Source organism: Pongo abelii, chromosome 15 (assembly GCF_028885655.2).
Source record: "Pongo abelii isolate AG06213 chromosome 15, NHGRI_mPonAbe1-v2.0_pri, whole genome shotgun sequence".
NCBI lineage: Eukaryota > Metazoa > Chordata > Mammalia > Primates > Hominidae > Pongo > Pongo abelii.
In genome coordinates this window covers 73,894,981-73,920,319 of record NC_072000.2, presented here as the reverse complement: position 1 = coordinate 73,920,319, position 25,339 = coordinate 73,894,981, and the positions used below count along the sequence as shown (strand labels likewise).

Here is a 25,339-nt window from a genome sequence, read left to right as displayed (position 1 = left end):
TTTTACCTATCAAATTTCTTATTTAAAATCTTTAAGGGGGTCCAAGGCACAAAGGAAGGTAGTAACACCCAATATCAGCAAAGGTTTCAGGAAACCGCACTTTCACTGCTGATTAGGCATGAAATGACTGGTGTCACCTGGACCTGGACAGTATCTCCTGGCCAATCTCATTCTCCAATGACCAGCAGAGGCTTCAAACCTGCTACACATTATGCTTGACCCCACTGGGCCCGCTAGGAGACATCACTTCCACCTGCAGCAGGGCCTGATCAAAGCTTTACTCAGGGTGGTGCCTGAGAGCTGATCCTACTCAGCCAGCAACAACCTGATGGCTCCAACTGCTGTGCCCTGCAAGGGGGACTGCAGAAGGCCACTGGGCCACAGGCACCACTATGGGACCAACACTCACCCAAGACAAAAGAAGGAGACTTCTACCAGGCCATTTTCCCCTCCCAGTATCTTACAGCATGATCTCCTTCCAAAAACCATGGACAGAGCTGGGGCTCCTTCCTGCAGCCCACCTGGAGGCATACTATCATTTACCCTCATATGCAAATCTTCCCCCCAAAACACATTTTTCCTCATGATGATTTCAGAATCTTCCAAAGGCTGCCACTTTCTACAAGTCTAAATGCTTCTGCTGGCTATGCATGTCTCCACACTTTGGCTTGTTCCATTTCTCCAAAATCAAGTCCAACTAGGCAGCCCCCACTGGCCTCACTCACCCATGATCATGGCCTCAGCTCAGCCTTCTGGCCCCTCTCAGCGATTTCTCCTTTTCCTCTCCCTCAACATCCTCTAGTTTTTCCTCCATCAACTCAGACCCAACTCATAATGCAAGGCCCAATCTTAGTGCTCTCTTTTACAGGAATATCCTTCCTCTCTAAACAAAAGCATCTGTGTCTCCACAATCTAGTAGTTAAATACCATTTTGTTCACCATTTCTAAATGTGACATGGTCCTCCTCATGAGCTCCTCAAAGGGGCAGAGTGCCCACCTTTACCATCCTGGGCATATTTAAGGCACTAGACAAATACCTGATGGTGTCTGTGTCTGGAAGGGCTGTTACCTCTCACAACATATATAAACTAAATGCTTAAAAAGATCCCAGCTCTTGCTTCCCAGGGAGCCTCTCCTCCTACACCCCATTCCAGACCCCAGTCCTGGCAAACTCTGAGACTTCTGCCTGTAGACAGCCTGCATTTCAGCTCACATCAAAGCATGAAACAAAGGACTTCACAACACCCCCAGCCCCCTTCAGGCTCCAGAGCTCTTCAAGGGCACCCTGTTTAAACAGGAGGTACAGTATATTTTTGGGAAATGATGAAGCAACTTCCCATAAGAGGAAAGTAAAAATTCCCCAAGTGAAAAAAAAAAAAAAAAGGCTTCTTGGAAAACAGAACAGCTTCCCTGCCAGGACAGAGAGAAAGGATTTGACATCCAGGCTTTTCATCCTTGGCAAAGCCTGTTCTAGGAGAGACAGGGCTGCAGGGGAAAAAAGGGAGGCAACTTCTTATGACCAGATGTGGAACTCAGCACAGTTTTCAGAGTTGCAGGCTCAACCAAACACTTCATCTGATATTGCCCAAGGTGCCACTGGGACTCCACCCTCCTACTTTCTCTTTCTCTTAGATGCCTTAAACAACAAATGTGATTATAAAAAATTAGGGGGAAAATGTAATCTTATTATAGATAAACCAGAGCCCTTGCTATTTAAAACAATTGCACAGTGACTCCTTCAGTGAATGGCAAAATCTTTTTGCAATAACTATACTCTTTTTTTTTTAATTGGGGAAAGTTTTAAATTTGTATTTCATACATTTGGTTTGATTACAAGGATTGTTTTTCTCATATGTGCCAGAGGGCCTGGGTTCCAGGGGAGGAGACATGGGCAAAGCAGGGCAGAATGAGAAAATTGGTACCATTCTGTTTGATATGCAAGGCTTACCTAATTATTTCTCGTATTCTACCACTTCTTCTTTCTTTTTTTGAGACAAGCTTTCACTCTGTCACCCAGGCTTGACTGCAGTGGCATAATCATAGCTCACCAATGCCTCAAACTCCTGGGCTCAAAAGATCCTCCCGCCTCAGCCTCCCGAGTAGCTGGGATTCCAGGCATGTATTACTATGCATGGCTACATTTTAGAAATTTTTTTTTGTAGAGATGGGGCCTCGCTGTATTGCCCAGGCTGGTCTTGAATTCCTGGCCTCAAGTGATCTTCCCACTTTGGCCTCCCAAAGCGCTAGGATTAAAGCATGAACCACCCCACCACGCCCATATTTCATTTCTCAAACTACTACTAATCAAACGTTACAGCAACATTAGCAGTACTCTTCAAGTAACAAGACAAGCATTACCTACAAAAGAAACTTCTCTCTGATGCATGTCTATATGAAAACATATTTTTCAACATTTAACACAGTATTTAACACAGTAACCCAGCATTTGTGAGTGCTCAGACCCCACTTCTTTAGCCGTAAGCCCTTTCATGAACTTGAGAATTCATACCCACCTAGCCTGTTTGCAACAGACTAAAAGGCAGCATGCAACAGATCCAATCCTACCTTTGCCATGAACACTGCAATGTGAGCCAAGGAAATAATTTTTCCCCCATTTTACTATCTTACTTTTCCCACCTTTATAGCGACCATTCTCAAGAACTAATGAAAAGGCTATAAACAAGTTGCCAAAGAAAGTCAACTCTTTCAGATGTTAACAATGACATGAAGATTCCTGCAAAGTCTCCCACTTCAGATCCCCCTACGGGGCCCCGTCTCCTTCTCTGGCGCACCTCAACCCTCCTATTGCAGGCCACTTACGTCAGCAGTCTTCCAAGCAGGAGCCCCCTTTTCTCCACATCCATGTGGATTTCTGCTATAAAACTCTTTCAGAAAATAAAAGTTAATCTGCTTAATTTGCATGTCTAACAGATGTCCAGGGTTTACAAAGTTTTATTTTTTTAGGCTGCTAAAGGGGAGGCAGGAGGCTAGGTGTGGCTAAATGGGAAAAACAGAGCACCATCCAGAATTCTTTCCCTGAGCAGGACCTTTCTGCAGACAGCATTAATGCATACACGTATTTCATGTACCATTTTTAAAATATGACGGATGTCAATGTACTACTTTTTCAAAATGCGCAATAAGTGAATTGGTGGTAGCGAAGGGTGAGGGACTAGTTGTTGCCATCAGACTGTTCAGTGCATTCCTTACCTGCAGGCAAGGCATGCTAGAAGACAATTTATAAGGATATCAACAACAGCTCTTAACCACAAAAAAGGTATCTTCTTTTTTTGCAGCTACCGAAGAAGTAGGCTGCAAAACAACCAGGGCCAACTCTGTAAACAAAATTTATGGGTGGGAAACTTTTGGGGAAGGGATGGAGATGTATCAGCCTTCCCCTAACAAAGCTACAAGTGCAACAAAGACCAAGATAACTTTGCTGAGTCTTCGTTTTGACTGGAAAGGCTATCAGTGGGAAGACTAAAGGAATCATCCTCATAGAATTCATACTTGTTGAGTTTTGTAGGGTCTGAGAGACAACAAAGATCTCCCCCAGCAGACAAAGGGGGAACAACATTTGAGTTGGAGGGAACAGCATAAGCAAGGCTTTGGGGGCACATACCAGAGTATACTAGGAAAATAAATAAAAATGAGATGCCTGGTCAGATTCCAGGACAGAGGATAGGATACAGAAGCAGCTGGCAAGAAAGCTGAAAGCACAGATGAGGGTTATATTGCTAAGAAGAATGGACCTTACCATAAGTCTTATGGGACCCTGAGTTTGTTTTCCTTTAAGAGGAGAAGTAGCATCATGCCAAGCATGAGATTCTGAGAGTTACTCTGGCAGGGTGGAAGACAGATTTGTGGGAAGAAGGGTGAGAAAGACACTGGAGACACGGAAACCAGTAAGAGCCTGGTGAGAGATGATGGGGCCTTGGATGTCAGCAATGTAATTTTTTTCCTTAGAGGAGGCCATTGTTTATATCCTTGACTGCAGTTAACCAGTCAGCTGCCCACACACCTTCCCACCCCAGCACAAACACAACCAGGAGTAAGGGCACTGGTGCCTCGACAGAAACTCAAGTATCCAGTGGAAACTGGGGCATGGGGGTTAGGGGGTGCAGAGAGGGATTTTGCTTCCAGAATCCCTGTCACTGGTGGGTTCTGGGCCTCTGAACAGCCAACTGCAAAACCAGTGAACCCAAGGATCCAAAATGAGAGTGTACACCATTCTTAAGGAGAGACTGCTGAACTCTGCAAAATGCTACGAGGCTCTCTTGAACAAAAGGGATCTGAAGAAGGTGGCTAAATCCCTATTCCCACATACTGCCCTCCCAAAAAATTATACTCAGATAGGTAAGATGTTCCATTCAGGCCATATAAGTGTTTCTGAGAAGGCATAAAATTAAAAACTATTCCTAGTGGTTGAAGGGCCTGGGAATTGGCAGACACCACCCATAAAAATACTTTCCAAAACTTCTACGAGAAAATATAAAAGCCCATCTTTATGAAATTTGGATAGGAAATAATTCCTTAAACAAGAAACCTACCAGAAAGGAAAAAAAAATCTTAAAAATTGACATAGTAAAATAATAGTGGTTCTCAAACTCTTTGCTTTCACCAGGGGTGTCCAATCTTTCGGCTTCCCTGGGCCACATTGAAAGAAGGATTGTTTGGGGCCACACATAAAATACACTAACACTAACAATAGCTGATGAGCTTTAAAAAAAATAAATAAAGCAAAATAAACTCATAATATTTTAAGAAAGTTTATGAATTTGTGTTGGGACGCATGCAGCCCATGGGTTGAACAAGCTTGCTTTACACTATTAAAAATTATTGAACAAGCTTGCTTTATACTATTAAAAATTATTGATGCCCAAAAAAAATTATTGAACAAGCTTGCTTTACACTATTAAAAATTATTGAGGATGCCCAAAGAATTTGTGTGTTACACCTGTCAATATTACCATATTTGAAAATAGAACTAAAAATTTTACATATTTATAATTCATTTTAAAATAACAATAGACCCACAGATGTTAACATCGATGACCACAACACATGCCATATAGCTTCTGTAAACTCAACTATTCACTCATGAAACAATGAGTGCAAAAAAGGCAAACAGGATCTTAGTATGTAATATAGCATCTTAATATGAAAATAATTTCAACACTGTCAATCCCCTAAAAGGATCTCAAAGGTCCTTGAAAACCACTGCCATAAGAAAAGTTCAAAAAATCTACAAATTGGGAGAGGATAATCAAGGAAATACAAAATTAAAGCCTTAAGGAGATTCCATTTCATGTCCATCAAACTGGCAAAAATTAATACCTAACAATACCAGCTGTTGTAAAGCATAAGGAGATATAAGAATTTTCTTATACATCAGTAGTAGTGTAAACTGGTACAATTACTGTGAAGAACAATATGCAGAAAGTTGAAGTTGTGCATTTCCAACAATCCAGCAACTCTCCTGCCAGGTGTAGATACCAGAGAAATTCTGCACACATGCTTAGGACACATGTACAAGGATGTTCCTTGCAGCATCGTTTTTTTTAACAACTTTTTTTTTTGTTGTTAACTCTTTTTCTTTTTCTGAGATAGGGTCTTGCTCTGCTGCCCAGGCTGGAGTGCAGTGGCGCATTCATGGCTCACTGCAACCTTGGCCTCCGGGACTCAAGTGACCCTCTCACCTCACCCTCCCGAAGAGCTGGGATTAAAGGTATGTGCCACCACACCTGGCTAATTTTTGTATTTTTTGTAGAGACAGGGTTTCACCATGTTGGCCAGGCTGGTCTCAAACTCCTGGGCTCAAGCGATCTGCCCGCCTCGGCCTCTCAAAGTGCTGAGATTACAGGTGTGAGCCATCATGCCCAGCCGCAGCATTGTTTTTAACAGTGAAAAACTGGAGTCGCCCATAGATCCATCAGTGAGAGAATGGTTATAAATATTTTATTATTAATACAATTATACTGTTACATATCATCACTGCAAATAATTGCAACATATAATTTACAACTATAATTTGTAATCAATAATTATAAATATATATTTATATAATTATACATAATTATAAATTATAATGTTACAATATGTAATATACACTTATATTAACACAATGGAATGCTATACTGCAGGTAAAAGAAATGTACTAACATAGCCAAATGTCAAAAGCAATGTTGAGTGAAAAAAGTATGCTACGGAAGGTTACATACTTTTTTTTTTCCCCAAGAGAGTCCCTGGATCTGTTCCATCCAAACACTGTTGAAGCAGGAACACCAAATGCGCTGCACATTTTTAAACACATAAAACAATATTCTGTATTGCTTAGGAATACATGTTTAAGTATCCAAAAACAGAAATGGTTGGAATGATGCATATCAACTTAGGATACTGGTCATCTCTGGAGGAAAAGGTCTGAAGCAAGTATGGCAAAATATTAAATCTGGGAGGCAAGTATCCATGTGTGATTACACTCGTCTCCATTTTTTAAGTTTACAGTGGAACACATTACATGTTAATAAGTGTTAATTCTTTTCACCTATAGTATTTTTACAATGCCTCCAACCTAAGGCATATCACTTCTTAACAGGGTATTTGGTAACTTGGTGATTGTTTTCTAATCTTTATAACCACCCTAGGTACGACATGGTCACAAAATATAGAAATAAATCATTAGATTCATCAAGACTGCTAAATCCTCTGGCAGACCTGTTTCTACTCACCCCGATTGACCATGCAGCTGTCTCCAACGCCACCACCCACCCCACCCACTCCCCTCTGCAAAACAGTCATCTGAAAGCTAAGCTACCAAACAGGATCTGTAAAAACACTTTTCTATTTTTTTTTTTTTTTGAGACGGAGTCTTGCTCTGTTGCCCAGGCTGGAGCGCAGTGGCGCGATCTCAGCTCACTGCAAGCTCCGCCTCCCAGGTTCATGCCATTCTCCTGCCTCAGCCTCCCAAGTAGCTGGGACTACAGGCACCCACCACCACGCCCAGCTAATTTTTTTTGTATTTTTAGTAGAGACGGGGTTTCACCGTGTTAGCCAGGATGGTCTCGATCTCCTGACCTTGTGATCCACTTGCCTCGGCCTCCCAAAGTGCTGGGATTACAGGCGTAAGCCACTGCACCCGGCGTAACAGAGTAACATGAGTAACTCTGAGCAAGGCCAGAACTTTGTTTCAAAGGTACTCAGACTCAGTGGGTTTCCCCACCTGCCTTCAAATCAAGCTGGCAGACAGACTGACCCAGGTGCTGTCAGAGTCAACTTAACTTACACAACTTATTATCCACTGTCCCCATTCCTCCTTGGTTTCATCCTAAACACTCTTAGTCCTCTTCTCATCAAGTAGGACCTCTATGATATCAAAACCCAAGTCCTCAGTTCCTAATGCTTTCTGCAACACTAAGGGCACAAGAACACCTTTGGGTTATGGTGTTTCTCAAAGCCTGGGCTACCTCACCACCTTCACCATAACAATGGGAGCAGCTGATTGACCAAACAGTTTCTGCCTCTGGAAAGGAACAAATGAAATCTATACCTTTGGGTTCTTCTCTTCAGGCAGGAGAATTGAGAATTGAGAGGCTGGGGAACTGTTTTACATTATTAGCAAACTTTTAAAGAATGCAGATTGCTGGGCTGTACAGAGATCTACTGAACGGTTCTTTGTGGGCAAAATATGTGGGAATCTCATTTTAAAAAGCACAGTAAAGGCCGTGGGCGGTGGCTCCTGCCTATAATCCCAGCACTCTGGGAGGCCAAAGCATGAGGACTGCTTGAGCCTAAGAGTTCAAGACCCACCTGGGCAACATAGTAAGATGTCATCTCTAAAAAAACAATTAAAAAAAAAATTAAAACATTAGCCAGGCATGGTGGCATGCACCTGTAGTCCTAGCTACTCAGAAGGCTGTGGTGGGAAGACTGCTTTAGCCCAGGAGGTGGAGGCTGCAATGAGCCGTGATTATCCACCACACTCCAAACTGGGAAACAGAGCAAGACCCTGTCTCAAAAAGAAAAAAGGAAAAAAAAGAAAAAAAGAAGAAGCACAGTAAAGTTGGAGGAGCATCACCCCAGAGGATACTGGTTTTCTAAGTCTGAAGAAGGAAACAAACCTCACCACCTTCTTTGTATCCCCGAGTCTGAGGTAGTCATATAGGAACCAAAACTCCTCCCCACCGCTCCCTTGATTTGAGTATTGCCTTTCCACCATGCCCAATTCAAGTCTTGGCTCTTCTGGGGAAGCCTCCCTAGACAGACATCAGGGTTAATTCTCTATAATAGCATTCAGTACCTGAATCACTCAAGGGCAACTAAGATGAACTCTGTCTTATCTTTTCCCCCCAATTAGATTGTGAGACCCTGACTTCCTAGCACAAGACCCAATGCATACATAATGGTTTCTTAACACTTAAGTGATTGAAGTCATACTAAAGACAATGGCATGGGAAGTCAGCGTTAAAAACAAAACCAAACCATCAAACAAAACAACACAGTACAAAAAGCAGAGCCAGGAATGGTGACTCCCACCCGTAATCCCAGCCACTCAGGTGGGAGAATGGCTTCAGGCCAGGAGTTCTAGACCAGCCTGGACAACACAGTGAAACCCCATCTCTAAAAATAATAACAATAATAAACAAAAAGCATTTGATTTGTAATGGGAAGACCTAGGTTGAATTCTGGCTTTGTCCTTTACTGGCTGTGATGGTTTACCATGAGGACAACAATATGACATGATATACAAGCAAGCGTTTGTACATCTTGTCAACTGCCAATAGCGATTAGCTGTTACAGCTATTGCTACCTGTCATGTCTCTGACATCAAGTGGTGGTTCATATTATTTATTCCTCTTCAGGCCCAAGAAAAAAGAAAAGCACAGAAACTGGAGTTGCAACTATAAAAACAGATAGAGAAAGAAAGCCCCAGAGACTATAGTTCCCAAGGTTTGAGTTTAGCCACTATCCTGCTGGAATCTCACCTACCTAGGCCTCTGGATGTCCACCAGGGCCAGGAGGAGGTGCTGGCAACACACTCAGTTACTAGGACAGTGCCTGGCACACACCCCAGGCAGTCTGTAAATGTTGAGTGATGAAAATGAGTAATGAAAAGCTTGCATATATATTGCCTGGGATAAAAAGAGAATTCTCACGGGGACCCTCTTCCACCTGCACACCAAGAACTAAGCAGTTTTATAGGAGCAAGGTGAGCAAAACTGAGGCCCCCAGGTAGGTGTGAACTTAAGCACAGCAACAGTCTCAGCTTCTGGAAATAGTGTCAAAGCCAGTCATTAAAACCATCTTCAAACCATTCTTCCAGTAATGAAAAAGCTGAGTGCAGTTTCCAGCTGTCTCAGATTAAAGCAGAGTGGTGGGGGAAATGAGAAACAGAGTCAGGGTTTCCAATTACTGCTAACAGGAGGGTGTTCAGAAGGGAGGAAATTAATGAAATCATCAAAAGCCTGCTGATTTTACTTCAAATGAATCAAATCAACTTTAATCTGTCCCTGTTTCAACAGAGACTTCAGGCTAGTCAGTGCCTGAGCTACCTGAAAGTTGCCCAGGCTGGATCAGAGGGGCTAAGTAACAATTAACCAAGGCCAAAAAATTTGTTTTGCCCCTTCAGATAGAGGCTGAAAAGACAGGGCCAGACAATGGTTCTGAGGCAGGCTGTACTAACTCTTAATTCTCTCCAAGCCAGGAGTCTTCTGGCTTGCCAATACAAACACCATCAGGCTCTGGTGGGAAATAAAGGCTGAAAACGGGGTCAAATTCAATCTGAAGAACAGTAAATTCCCCTAGGACAGTGAAAACATTCACAGCTACCCTAGACAAAGTAGGCAGAAGAGAGAAGGAGGGAGGAAGAGTAGGGAGCTCTGGAGGAACCCCTCACACAGACGGCTTGCATAGGGTCTTTTATGATTGTCTTGTGTATACTTTTAACCCCCAAAGCACTCGATGTACATGCTAGCTCTGCCAGAGTGCTGAGGAGTAAAAATGAGTACAAAGGAAGCAGGGGAGGAAGGATGGAAGCGAGGAGGGCAAAGGAAGACAACTGTACCAAGTTAAGAAGAAGCAAGAAAAGAAAAGAAGAGGTAGCTGGATACAACCCCTTATTCCATCCATCCAGTAAGCATACACACAGGCCTACCATGAGCCACACACTGTGCCAGGCAGTGGGGAATGTCGAATAACAATCCTGAGCACCCTGGAAACCAGAGCTGATCAGACAGCCTGTGAAGCTGGTAGTGGGGTAAGATAGGCAGGCATGACAGTGATGCAGAGTCATTCTCTCTGTAGGCAGGTGTTATGGCAGCAGCACAATTGCAGGTGCCAATGACTCCAAAAAGAAAAGTTATTCTCTCCAATTCCCAAACTTGTCTCTAGTTTCACTTTTGGCGAGCCAGTCTCTGGATACGATTCTGATCAACAGAAGTTCTCATACACGGAAAAATAAAAAACAAGTAACAAGCCAGCAGAAGTTCCTGACCCTGAGGAGGAAGCTGTCAGGGTAAATCATTAAAGAACCCAGAATATCAGAGCACAAAAGGCACCAGAGAGCTAGTCCACACTCACATTACCCTAGAGTAATATGAGGTGCCTTCAGCTGCTGTCCATTGGAGGCAGTGCTAGGGCCGATGCCCAGGACCCCGGCTCAGGGTACCGTTCTTCATACCACAGAGCCCATACTGAGGAAAGGTATCCGAAAATGCAGACTTTTAGAACTCACTGCTGCCTCAGGGAGCAGAATAGGAAATGAAAATGACCCAGCCCCACAGCTCACCAGGTCTGGCTCCTTGCTGTAGGGTAGCGTGCAAGGACCAGACCAGCGTGGAGAAGAGATACATCTGCCAGCATCCTCCCTTAACCTCTTCTCAGTTTTATTAGGTTGGCCCACCTGCAGTAGCCTATTTCTGAGAAGGGCCACTTGTCTCCCTAGTGGGTTCAAGAATTCTCCACCCCCTCTGTCCTCATCTCAGCAAAATTTGCTCTAAGAAGAGTCAGACAGGTTTTTTTCAGCCCAAGTACAAATTGGTGGTTCTCAAAGTTTGGTCTTCAGACCAGCAGCACCTGCTGCTGCATGTCTACCAAGTTCTTCTTTAGAGAACTTGGTAGACATGCACATTTTTAAACCACATCCCAGACCTACTGAACCAGAAACTCTGGGGATGGGACCCAGCAATCTGTGTTTAACAAGCCCTCTAGAGGAATCTGATGCTAGCTCAAATTTGAAACTCACTAGTGCAAATAACCTCCAAGGTCCAGCCTGTTGGTTCTCTCATGAGTATGTGCCTCTTCACTGGCACACCTGAATGACCTCTAGAGTTTCAAACCTGGGAGCCCACACATCTGCCACTGGAGGAAGGAGGAACTTCCCAACTCAGTATATCCTTCTCCTGCTTCCAGGGTTCAAGACTCTGTGCAAGAGAGTACAAAAGGTGAGGATGGAACTGCCCTTTAAGCCTTGACCAGAGGCAGGGAAGCACAAGCTTGGAAAAAGGTCCTGATGACTCTGAATGGCCTCACCCAGTACTGTGAAGAAAACAGGACCTTTTCATGCCAGCTCTAGGCTGGTGAGACCAGCCTTCAGAAGGGACACAGGTGGACCAATGCACCTAGGCCTTTCCTTGACTGCAGAGTTGGCCTAAGGCCGATCTGCTCAGATCCCACCCTGCCAAACTGGACTGCAATACTTGGTCTGCAGCAAAACTGGCCTGAGCAGGACACTCAGGGGGGTGCTGTGTGAAGTTTCAACATGAGACCTGCAGAATACACCAAGCACCTGCTGTGGGTCCCCCTGACACTTCCTGGTACACATCAGAGGGGACGGTGTGTTCCCACTACCATGTGCCAGCCAGTTAGCACTGTGATGCAGAACCTGGCATCTCAAGTACTTCTGCCACAGCCTAATAGAACAGAATGAAGAAATCTGCCAGCCCCCTCTCTGCTTCCCTGTTCTTTGCCCCAAACCTGCTCTTCTTAGCCTTCTGCTTCTCCAGCTCCTATCAAGTTTCATTTCCAGCAGGAACTCTGGCTTCTCAGAGGAAAATGACTGACTGACTTCTAGGTCACTCAAAATCCTGACTATGACAGCCTTGTCTGACATGACCAATTATTCACGAAAAAAAAAATTTTAATGATCCCTCCTTTCTCTTCTCACCTTCTTTATTCCCAGGAATGAGGCATTATCATATTTAGAAGTCCAAGCTTTAGATTTAGATTCCATAGGTTTGGGCTTCAAGCTCAAGATGTGGGGGTTTGTTGGAAACTTGTGTTTGATCTTGCATACAAAGGGGGGCTATTAAATGCCAGCCTCCAACCAGGGATGGATGCTGGATTAACCAGTTAGTGTTAACGAAGTGCTCTGAGCAACTCAGAAAAGAGATGCTGACTGAAAAAATAGTATTATAATAATCCTTTCCATTGGAATACACTTTTATTGTTTACCCAGGACTTTTACATATATTATCTCACTTAATCCTATTATTCACAATCTTAACTATTCCTGCAAGGCCAGGGTCTGCGTTACTGGTGACAGATTTTCTGAATGCCAGAGAGAGGAGTCAGTTGAACAGCAAAGCCTCTAAACTGCCTAACAACAAGGTATTGAGAACAATAGCACCAAGAAAGGGTTCCTTTGCTGAAAGCCACTCTAAGAAACCTGAGACACATCTCTGCTGGAAGTCACAATAGTTCTCTGCACTCTTGAACACATCAAATCACAGACAGTCCTCACCCCAACTTCTCCAATTACCCCAGCCTGATCCAAGATGACAAATCCTGGAATACATCTGAAGGGCCCAGATGCCAGCTGCTCCCCAAGCAATTAAGAACCTCTGACACCCTCCAGCCTCCCCATGGAATTTGTGACGCCAGCTAAGACCCACATGGGACCCCACACGGTGCATCAGACTTGCTGAAATAAGGAGTCTTTGTCAGACATGCCTCCTGACTGTCTCAGTTGGCTGAGCTGAGGCCAGGTGATGAGGGTCAAGAAGCATGCACTCCTGTGGCCTGTCCTGAGTGACCTCTTCCCTTGGACCAGAAGAGCAGCCTCACCTAGCCCATCACTTCCTGTCCCATGGGCAAATAGGTGCCATGGGCAAATAGGTCCCATGGGCAAATAGGTGCCCACTGCTATTCTTCTCATCCCCAATCCTCTCCCACAAATTGTACCTAAAATTAACATCCTCCTTTCAACCCTCTTTCCTTTCCTGTTTAGACTCATTCAACTTCTTGATTCATTAACTAGAGTTTGTTTTTTCTTTAACTCTTTGATCCTTAGGATACTCCAAGAGAGCTTGTTTCTCTTCTTCCTCCTCCTCTTCCACAATTCTGACAATTCAGCCAGGACAGGCACCTGCCTCCACTAGCAGCATCTCAGTCCTCTCTGGGTGCTTCCTCAAACTGTGCTTTTGGTGTGCTCAACCTAAATCCCTGAATTCTTAGGCTAAGGTTAGACTTCATTTTTCTTTTTTGAAACTACAGCTACTGAACATACTCCACCAGAGTGAAAGAGAACACTTCTTCATTCACAGGGCAAGAAACAAACCAGTTTAGCAAATACAGTATATTGGACATCCAAAGTTTCAACAGTGACATGGGAAGTTCCAAGGAAAGGAAGTGCTGAGATGAGCAGAGCAGACACCATACTCTCTTCCTCTCCTCCCTCCAGACTCCCCGCAACAGTGGGCTGTACCTGCCACTGGCAAGTGCCATATTTTAACAACGATGATGATGATAACAGCAACATTTCATCTTCACCACAACCCTATATGGTATGTATGTTATCATCCCAATTTTACAGATATGAAGAACTGAGGGACGTAGAGTTCGAGAAACTTGCTTGCTTAAAATTACACACTACTGGCAGAACTAGGATTCAAACCAGCGTGTCTGGCCCAAGACACTGCCTTCTTCACCTGACTATGTCACCTTGTCTCCCCATACCCGTTAACTCACTTGCCTTTAGATCTCAGTGTAGACTTCTCTCCCTCAGAAAAGCCTTCCATGACCAACTCAAACTGAGTCAAGAGACCCCCTAATGAGTATTCCTGTGTAGTGCAGTACTTTCCTGATTATAGCATGTATCACATGGAATTGTTCTATTTTCGGCAGCTGGCACAGTCTTGGCATTCAGCAGTTCAACAAGTACCTGTGGAATAAATCAGAGTGCTAAACTATAACTCTGCACTCCTCCAGTGCAGAGCACAGTTCCTGGCTGCTGCCGCCCTCCTCTCACAGGCTTACTACATATGATTAGCTTCTGTCAAGATCCAGCCTAGTACCTCATCCCCAGAAAGCCCTCTGTGGCATTACACAGCTCCTGCCCACCTTATGTCAACACATACTTGCTAAAGGAGTTAACACTCATGAAAATACAAAACCCAATCTGCCCCACAGCAACCCTACAAACCCAGGGTCATTAGGGTTTGGAGCAAGTCTATAGCGTTCGTGTACCATGATGTAAAGAACAAAAGGTTCAAGTTCCCCAAAGCTGCAATTACCAGAGGTCATAAAAAGCTGGCCAATCCTTTCAAATCAAAGTCAGTCAAGATTCTAAGAGTTGGAATCCTGCTCCTAGGAAAACCTGTCCGACATCCTCCCAAGAGAAAGAACTAAGACTAGGAGCTCTTGTTAATTCCATTCAATAAATACACACAAAGCCCACTCTCCTTCCTTCAGACCCTATTAATTCTAGTGGTAAGAGAGATGGGTGATGTTCCACAAAAGAAGCTGAGTTGGACCTTGAAGGATAAAGAGAAGTATGGGAGGAAAAGGCAGGAGGTAGAATTCTAGCCACAGGAAGAACAGGGTGAGAATAAGCTTGAAGATGTTTAGGGGAGAAGGAGTTGTCCCTTAGCTTTGATCTTTAGAAACAGACGTAGAGGTAGAGGAAGCTGTGGCTGCAAAGGCAGTAGGTAAGAAAGTGAAGCCAAACCCCATCCAAGTGGCACTTCTCATGCCCCTCTCTAATGTCAGGATATGTTTACGGCCAGCATGATTTTCATATACATTCCTTCTTCACTTCCCACTGGTAATGAAAGCGTACCTTTCCTCCCTCCTTAAACTAGGCAATTCTTACTCTGCTATAAAGAAATACTTGAGGCCAGGAGCACTGGCTCAGGCCTGTAATCCCAGCACTTTGGGAGGCCGAGGCAGGTGGATCACGAGGTCAAGAGATCGAGACCATCCTGGCCAACATGGTGAAATTCTGTCTCTATTAAAAATACAAAAATTAGCCAGGCACGGTGGCACATGCCTGTAATCCCAGCTACTTGGGAGGTTGTGGCAGGAGAATCGTTTGAACCTGGGAGGTGGAGGTTGCAGTGAGCCGAGATCGCGCCACTGCACTCCAGCCTGGCGACAAAGCGAGACTCTGTCTCAAAAAAAAAAAAAAAGAAAAGAAAAAAGAAAAGAAAAGAAAAAAAAAATACTTGAGACTGGGTTATTTATTAAAAAAGAGATTTTTTTTTTTTTTAACTGGCTCACGGTTCTGCAAGCTGTACAGGAAGCATAGTGGCATGTGCTTCTGGGGAGGCCTCAAGAAGCTTTCAATCATGGTGGAAGGCAAAGGGGGAACAGGCACATCACATGGTGAGAATGAGAACGAAAGGGAGAAAGTGGGGTGGGGGAGGGGGTGCTACATATTTTTAAACCACCAGATCTCATGTGAACTCAGAGAGCTCATCATCAAGGGGATCGCCCAAGCCATTCATGACGAATCTGCTCCCATGATCCAAACACCTCCCACCAAGCCCCACCTCCAACACTGGCAATTACAATTTAACATGAGATTTGGCAGGGGTATACTTTCTTTCTTTTCCTTTTCCTTTTTTTTTTTTGAGATGAATTCTTGCTCTTATTGCCCAGGCTGGAGTGCAGTGGTGCAATATTGGCTCACTGCAACCTCCACTTCCCAGGTTCAAGCGATTCTCCTGCCTCAGCCTCCCAAGTAGCTGGGATTACAGGTGTGCATCACCATGCCTGGCTGATTTTTGTGTTTTTAGTGGAGACGGGGTTTCACCATGTTGGCCGGGCTGGTCTCAAACTCCTGACCTCAAATGATATACCCGCCTCAGCCTCCCAAAGTGCTGGGATTACAGGCATGAGCCACTGCGCCTGGCTGGGGATATACTTTCAAACTATATAACTCTTCATCACCTAACAGGATCCACACTGGGTTCAAAATCCTCACCCAAGCTAAAGGTAGCATACTCTGCAATGCATTCTTCTAGGCAGGTTGCCTGGGCCCTCTCTTTTCTCCACAGAAGAGCCCCACCACCTGCATCCCTGAGGTATGAAGACACTTTCATGTGCTTCTCCACTTCCTCCCCAGAAGGCTGGGGACAGAATACTATGAGGAACCATCACTCAGTGGGGAGCCCCCACATACTGCTACTGCTCACTGGGCCCTGGACTTGCTCCTGCTTTCCTCACACAGAGGACAAGCCATGATTCTGGATCATCCTATGGGGTAAACCCACCTATGGAGTACCTTTCCCACAATGTGTGTGTTGGATCTACTGGGATGATCACTGGCCTGGTTGTAGCAAATGAACAACATACAAAGGATTTTGTCTCTGTGTTCAATGAGCTTATATGCAAACAAACGTGGAATCAAGAACAAAGAACAAGAATCAAAAACAAAGAGCAAAACCAAAGAAATAAAACCGAAAGCAGTGTGTATAGATACCAAAGCTCAGAGAGGTGTGTGAGAGGTATAAAGCAGACAGCCACACAGCCTACTAAAGGTCTCCAGCTAACTTCATGGGCCGCTCATCAGAAACTGTGAGCAACCACCGGGCACAGTGGCTCACACCTGTAGTCCCAGCACTTTGGGAGGCCGAGGCGGGCGGATCACAAGGTCAGGAGATCGAGACCATCCTGGCTAACACGGTGAAACCCTGTCTCTACTAAAAATACAAAAAAAAAACAAAAAAAACCAAAATTAGCCGGGTGTGGTGGCGGGTGCCTGTAGTCCCAGCTACTCAGGAGGCTGAGACAGGAGAATGGCATGAACCCAGGAGGCGGAGCTTGCAGTGAGCCGAGATTGCACCACTGCACTCCAGCCTGGGTGACAGAGCGAGATTCCGTCTCAAAAAAAAAAAAAAAAAAGAAAGAAACTGTGAGCAACCACGCATAATTATCAAGGAGCCTTAGTGGGGCTGCACTGGCTCAAGACTCCACTGTGTCATTTGCAATCCAGCCTCTGGATCATAATGAGATCAACTGGGAAGAAGAGAAATCCAAGACTTTTCTCCCATCTGCCAGCAAACCTCTCTGTGCCTAGACCAGTGCTCAGGAAACACTGACAGGCTGATCCTCACACCCACTCAGTCATAGTCTGGTGTGCAACAATCCCAATGACATTCTCTGGTGCCTCTTACCATAGCCAGGGTCAACAAGGCCGAACCATCAGAACCCAAGCCAGTGACAATAAACACAAAGGTCCCGCCCTCTCCCAAGGAGACATGTGTCTACTACATGGGAAGAATTGATCAAGCCCTTTGTAGTACATAGAGTGTCACTTGTTACTCAGAATAACAAAGGATGAAGCAGAATTATTTTATAGCCCTGTTTTTACTTGGTTATAACTTCCTGAAACACATTTTGTGCCCCCTCCCCACTGAAATACCAAAAATACTTTTGTGATTTAAAAAGAATGAAAAAAAAAAACTTGGCCAAGAAATCTTGAAGACAATCTGTTTACCTTCCCTGCACTACTTCCCAGAATTTTGGATGACTAAACAATTCTCCTTTAAAAGATTTGGTTACTGGCAAAGCTAATAAGTCAATGAAGTTAAACAAGAAAAAAATCTCCATCACCAGGGATGCCAATAAATCTAGGTAGAAAGGGGCTTCTAAAAGAAGAAATACCAATATAGCTAAGAAAAGCAAGAGGAGGCAAAAGGACTACCAAATGGGAAAAAGATATTTATTATTTTTTAATTCTAATGTTATATTCTCCCAGTTGTGTTTTGGAATCATGTAAAATGCAACCTTCCAATCACATCACTGTGCTGATGAAATAAAAAATGTCTTTAAAAGAACAGATCCTTGGCATTCTCATATTTAATATGTAAGGTTTCAAAACTGACTCCAAATGTTCCTAACAAATAGCATCCCTGAGGAACATCAGCTCCGAAATACCAACAGGGCAGCCTCCCTGAAGAGAACAAACAGTTCACAGTGAGATCACTTAGCTGATCTCACTCCAGCACCAACATCTCAGAAGGGCATTTACCACTCTTTGCTACTCGTCTTCATGTATGGGAAACCAACATGTGTTATTTGAGAATTTAGGGACTCAGAAAACCTCATGAATATCAAAGATCTAACTCTACTCAATATGCACTGAATTGATTCAAACAGAATCCAAGAGATATGGAAGAAACAGGGAACACGTTCCAACCTGAGTCTGTCTGAACCAAGCAGCTGTGGCGTCATAAAACCAGAAGTGTGGAATGATATCAATTGGTGCTAGGATCTGATCTTCCAATATGGGAATATTTATTTGTGTACCCAGCAATGTTCCAAATGCCTTACATATACTATCTTATTTGATCCTCACTACAATCTTATAAAGCAGACATTATCATCCCCATTCTGGTGAAATACAGACAGTGAAGTCACAAAAATTATCCAAGGCAACAAAAGTAGCAAGGAATACAGGCAGTATTCAACCCAGACAATCTGACTCCAGAGTACATGCTTTTCATCAGACTATGCAGTCATTCCAAAAAACAAGGCGAAGAGTTGAAGCATAATGGTAGCTAGATATAATACTGAGTTATACTCATGATCTCAGTGGCTCCATGAGAGCTGCAGGTGGTATTTACTATTTTGAGGTGTACACGAATTGAATCCCACTCCACCTCATAAGAGACAGCTATGTGAAGAAATCCTAGGGACAATCCTGTTCTTAAAAAGTTATAGTCAGTCAGGTGCAGTGGCTAATGCCTGTAATCCCAGCACTTTGGGAGGCCAAGGCGGGTGGATCGTTTGAGCCCAGGAGTTCAAGACCAGCCTGGGCAAACCCAGCAAAACCCATCTCTACAAAAAATATTTTTAAAAAACTAGCCAGGTGTGGTGATGCATGCCTATAGTCCCAGCTACTCAGGAGGCTAAGGCGGTGAGGCGGGAGGATCACTTGAACCCAGGAGGCAGAGGTTGCGGTGAGCTGTGACAGAGCCACTGCACTCCAGCCTGGGCAACTGAGTGAAACCCTGTCTCAGAAAAAAAAAAGTTACACCCTCATCTTTCAGTGAATTCGGATTTTCATGTGTTAAATTAGCTTAAGATGAAGTTGATGAACAGGGCTGGAAAGAAGTCAGCAGCCAGGGAACTCCTCATTCACACTGCACCATGATAACGTTGTCTCTAAATGTTTCTGTCCCTCTGGGCCCCAAAGCTAAATCTGAGGCAGACCAAGGTCTCTCCTGATCTGATCCCAGTCCAGGCAGCCAGGCACACCAGCACAGGCCACCTGGAAGGGCTCCTCACACCCGCTGCAGGCTCCCACTCCCAAGTGATGCACTGCACTCGTCCAGTGGGTAAGAAGTGGTGAGAGGTGTTCATCTGGAAACCTACCTAGAATCATTGAAGACTGAGTGCTAACCCTAATTGTTTTATTAGCACCCTGTGCCTCTCTTTTGCAGAAAGTCGGGTAGGTAAGAAGAATAACCTCTCAGCTGGCAAGTTAGCAGGGTAGTGGGGCACCATTGCTCAGCAGATGGAATCTGTGTTTAATGAGGGCTTTAACCCAATAGAGACCCAGTTACGTGGACTCTGGGTTTCTTTTATCAGAAAGTTACAGTGCAAGGGTGGTACCATGTGTTGTCAATGTTCTAAACATGGCACAACAATTAGTGTGCAGAAGGTAATTTCTCAATGTCTTTTCATGACACTAGGGTTCATCAAGAACTATAATGACCCATCCAGCCTCCTACCATAATCCCTAAGTTTTTTTTTATAGTCACAGGTAATTACACCATGGAGAGATTACATCACTTTCATCAACAGGGTTTGCAGCTGACAGGAAGATGCTTTGCGGATGTTTTGGGAACTATATCCTCATTTAGCAAACAATTTGCTATGTCCCTATTGTTCCTTTCCAAGAATAGAACCACCTTGGCAAACCTTGTGCCTAAACTGGAACCAAACAACCAAGAGCCGCTGTGGATGAGAACAGAAATCACAGAGGGCCAGGTGCAGTGGCTCATGCCTGTAATCCCAGCACTTTGGGAGGCCGAGGTGGGAGGATCATGAGGTCAGGAGATCGAGACCATCCTGGCTAACACTGTGAAACCCCATCTCCACCAAAAAATAGAAAAAAATTAGCTGAGCGTGGTGGCAGGCGCCTGTGGTACCAGCTACTCGGGAGACTGAGGCAGGAGAATGGTGTGAACCTGGAAGGCGGAGCTTGCAGTGAGCCGAGATCGCGCCACTGTACTCCAGCCTGGGCAACACAGTGAGACTTCATCTCAAATAAAAAAAAAAGAAACAACCATAGAGGGAAACATGGTAACCCAGAGATGACTCCTGTATCCTTTTTATCCATCAGGAGAAAACATGATCTCTTTCTTCCTCCATCAGAATCTTCTGGAGGCTGATCTGAGCACTTCAATCAGGAAATACAAAAAACAGGTCTCAGTGAAGCCTGTCACTCAGCACAGGTAGTGTGGCTCCCAGAAAAGACCATGGGCAAGAGTCAGACATACTGAGCGCAAATCCCAGCCAGCCTCACCACTTAAAATCATCAGTCTCCGAACAAGTTATTGAACCTCTCTGGTTCAGTTTCTCCTTTATAAAATGGTTGCACAACTGCCTAGCTGGGGTGTTCTGAGAGCTTTATATGGAATGATAACAGAGCCTGACACGTAAGTGATGCTCTATACACATTAGTTTCCCATTTGTTTTCTCCTCTCAACTCAGTGTACATTATCTCTGACTTGAGGGTCCTTCCGAGATGAGGTGAGCCAGGGCCACCTGCCAACATCTCTCTGCTACAGGCTAAAGCCAAGTCATCTCCCAGAGAACCTAGTTCTCAACACTTTCCATTTTCAATGAAAGCTAACTGCCTGGCTTTCTGTCATGTAGAAATGCAGATGGCTGTTTTCCCTGCTATTCTAAAATTGTTTTAGGTGATTGTGTGATGTTTAACATGGCCTAACATGTCATGGCAACATTTTAAGGGTAAAAAAATCAGAAACAAGTAAAATACTGAGTTTGTTTAGTAAATAAGCTCAGGAAAGAAAGAGAATGCAAACAAAAACTTTTTAGGAGTCAGCAAGCCAGCTGGTTTAAGATCAAACTATGCAAACATGGGCTTTCTGGAAAGCAATGGGGATTCCTGAAGTAAATTAATCCCTCCTTACTGGTCAAATTTGATAACTGCTCCAAAAATCTCTTATCCCCAACTCAAACAGTACTTTGCACCTTAAGTTTTGTGTTTCAATGACAGCAAAGAATATCATCTGCATAAAAAGTCTACTGCACCTCGTGACTCAACAGTAGGTCACATACCAATTCTGTTGTTGTTATTTGGGAATTACATCACACACTTCATTTTATATGCCAAGTGCCTTCCAATCATTTTTATTAGTCTACACAACACCAACTTAACATTCTTAAGGATTATTGTTTCTGTTTTGCAAAAGACACAAAGAGGTCATGTGATTTGCCTCAGGTCATACAGCAAGTTTCTTAAGACTACAGGTTAAATGAAAGACTTGGAGACCTGAGAAAGGCTGCTACAGAGAAGAGATCTTAATTCCACCTAGTCCAAGAAAGGCAAATTGGGTAGCACGTGCATAGATTTTATTTTTAATTCTGGTCTATCCACTGCATGGTGTGACTAGGTGTGAAGAATAAGATACACTTCCTTTTGCCACTCTTAAAAAGGAAACTTATCAATAATTCTCCCCATTTAAAGGCATGACCAAAGGAAAGCTGGACCTAATGCCTCTCTAACACCTTTTCTGCTATAACTGCAAATCTCGAGCTGTAGATGAGAAACCAGTATGGAAACTGAACTTTAAACATGATGTCATTTTACTCCAGAACTCTCAAGTACCTCCTTCATACATGATTCTTCCTACCTTAGATTGTGATCAAAACTGTGATATTTGATGATGAGATGATATAGATTATGATGACTGTGGTGTCTACGACCAGAGACGATGCAGACAAATTGTCTCCAGAGGATGCCCACTTACCTATGTCTAGTAGGATTCCCAGAGTCATGAATGTGCATGTACACACGCATATAGCCAGGGTCTACTACAGCCCACTGGATAGCAAGGCTGTATATTTTACAAGCACCCATTTAAAAATGTCTCTGAAGTGGGTGTTCAGGAGCAGCTATAAGAACAGGTAAGAAATGCAAGAAGGAGGCCAGGCACAGTGGTTCACACCTATAATCCCAGCACTTTGGAAGGCAGAGGGGAGAGGATCACTTCAGCCCAGGAGTTCGAGATCAGCCTGGGCAACATAAAAAACTTTTTTTTAATTAGTTGGGCATGGTGGTGCATGCCTATGGTCCCAGCTACTCAGGAGGCTGAGGTGGGAGGACTGCTTGAGCCTGGGAGGTCAAGGCTGCAGTGAGCTATGGTTGTACCACTGCACTCCAGCCTGGCAACAGAGTAAGACCTCATCTCTAAAATAAATAAATAAAAAGAAAAAAAAAAAACACAAGAAGAGAAAAAGAGGCTTTTCCTGAATTAAACTGCCTTTCATCAGCTTCAGAGTATCTGAGATCCTGGTTTCTGGACAAGCCTGGTTGGCATGCTGCTTATGGCAGGCACGGCCATACAGGTGTGCTTTGGGTTTCAGGCCTAGAAAGGGCACCTCCTCCCCTAGAAGACACTCCAAAGAAAGGGAAAAACATTGGTAGCAACTTAGTACACAGGATCTAAGCAAAGGTGAACTCCTTTCCCCTGCCAGTACACATGTTTTATGGGGAGTAGAAAAGACTTGGAGGTTGGGGTGGCAGGGAAGGAGCATTCTTTCAGGTTGTGGAGGGGAAAGAAAACAACAGAGCCAACTTTCCCATCCTGGTCTGAGCCCACACTATAAACAGACACATTTTTCCACAGTGGAAAATAATAATCCCTTTATCCAGCCAGTATGGAACCTGATAATGGATTTTGGACCTTGAGTGGGAAGCTGGGAAGGTGTGGGTAGTTGGAAAATGAGGTGGGGAATAGGAAGGATGAAGCCAACAAAAGGGAGGGTAGGGGTAAGTAGGATAGCTTAATGACACTAAAGAGGCTTCAGACACTTAAGGCAGACATTATGCCACTAACACCACACGCCTGGGCAGTTTCCTTAGAGGAGCCTTGGAAGAGGCAAGTCACAGTTATATGCCAGGCAGCAGGCTAGGTCCTGGCCCTATCATTAGCTGTGAGATTCTGGGCAGCAAGTGCACAGTTCTCTGAAGCCCAAGCTGGTTTTGACTAGTCCTTCCTTCCTTCCTGCTCTGACAGTCATTCCATTCACGTGCATACTTATTGAGCACCATTTGTTCTGGGCTGGGGGAGAACCTCTTTTACAAAGACCCAAATATTTTAAAGCCTCAACATTTTAGGCTTTTCAGGCCACATGGTCTTTGTCATAACGACTCAATTCTGCCACTGCAGCACAAAAGCAGCCATAGACAATATATACATGAATGAGCATTGCTGTGTTCCAATAAAACTTTATAGACATTGAAATTTAAGTTTCATATACATTTTTACATGTCATGAAATATCTTTCTGATTTTTCCAACCATTTAAAAATATAAACAGTTAACTGGAAGGTTCTACAAAAGCAGATGGCAGGTAGGATTTGGCCTGTGGGCCAGTTTGCCAACTTCTGCTCTAAAGACACAGTGGTGAATAAGAGAGTCACTACACTCTGTGGTTCTGCAACTAGCACTTCTAGAGGCCTCCTCTGGTTTTGGGGTGACCCTACGAAAGGAGGCTCTGCTTCATTTTGTTGCACATTGGTGCAGCCTGGTCTTCCTTTGAAACCTCATATAACCATGATGGCCACATTGTGGGGTCCCAATCATCATGGCCCCCTGGGTTGTGCCAGGGGCTCTTCATGACTAGGGAGAAAAGGCTTGGGTTAAGTGTCAGAATGGGGTGGAAGGAAAGGCACATCTATATGTTGGTAGTGGAGAAGGCTACAATGAACAAAAAAATCTGTAATTGTTTCTTCCAACAATTCAGAAAAGAAAAAAAAAAAGATTAGCTGAGACCGTGCCATTATCTGTTTATGTTGGGTAAGTGGGTGGTGGGAGCTGATAGAGAATGAAAGAAGTAGCACTAAACTTTGGAGGCTCTACAGCCACAATATACCACTCCCCTACTGTCCCCACCAAAGTCCCCTTCCAGGATCTAGTTCTGAGATCCCTCTCCAGGAAGCACTGGCCAAGGAAACTGCCATGTATGTGTTTCTAATAAAGTCCAGTAGCAACACCAGTACTGGTGAGTTCAATGATGATTCTGGAGTGTAGACACAGAGGTAGGTTGTGGCACACCACCCAGAGGCCTACTGTACACATCCAAACATGTCCTTTAAGGACATTTTGTCTAGAAGATCACACAAAGATTGCCTAGAAGGGTCTCTGGAGCACTGTTGAAGGCAACAAGGGCTGTACAAACTCAAAAAGGTTCAATGGGCCGAGCACGTGGCTCACGTCTGTAAGCCCAACATTTTGGGAGGCCAAGGTGGGTGGATCACCTGAGGTCAGGAATTCAAGACCAGCCTGGCCAACATGGTGAAACCCCGTCTCAACTAAATAATAAAAAAATTAGCTAGGTGTGGTGGCATGAGCCTGTAGTCCCAGCTACTCAGGAGGCTGAGCCAGGAGAATTGCTGGAACCCGGGAGGCAGAGGTTGCAGTGAGCCACGATCGTGCCACTGCACTCCAGCCTGGACAACAGGGTGAGAATCTCTGAAAACAAACAAATAAACAAACAAACAAACAAAAAGGCTCAATGGTGCATGTCTAACCCCTGCTAGGGCCCGTCCAGCTCACCATCTTCAACCACAAAGTCCTTAGAATCATGAAAGCATTTACTGAGGGGCAAAAAAGTGACTTTAAATGTTATTCCAGGTAAACCTATTCATCTGACAGAGGGAAAAACTGAGCCCTAAAATGGTTAAGTCGCTTGCCCAAGATCACAACATTTGTAGTGTCAGTGACCGGGTCTTATTTTCACTAAATTACAATACTTCAACTGTCTACTCATTCTGAGAAAAAGCACAGAAAGACAAACAAACAAAAGACAGCTAACAATCATTACATACTTATTTTATTACCTCAATCTTCATAACCACCCAA

The 25,339-nt window shown here is 44.1% G+C and overlaps 1 protein-coding gene across 3 annotated transcripts in view; it reads right to left on the bottom strand.

Annotated features, from left to right (window-relative positions):
- Positions 1 to 25,339, bottom strand: part of SUSD6 (sushi domain containing 6) — a 104,079-nt gene that overhangs the window by 30,830 nt on the left and 47,910 nt on the right. The gene's annotated exons all lie outside the window — the stretch shown is intronic.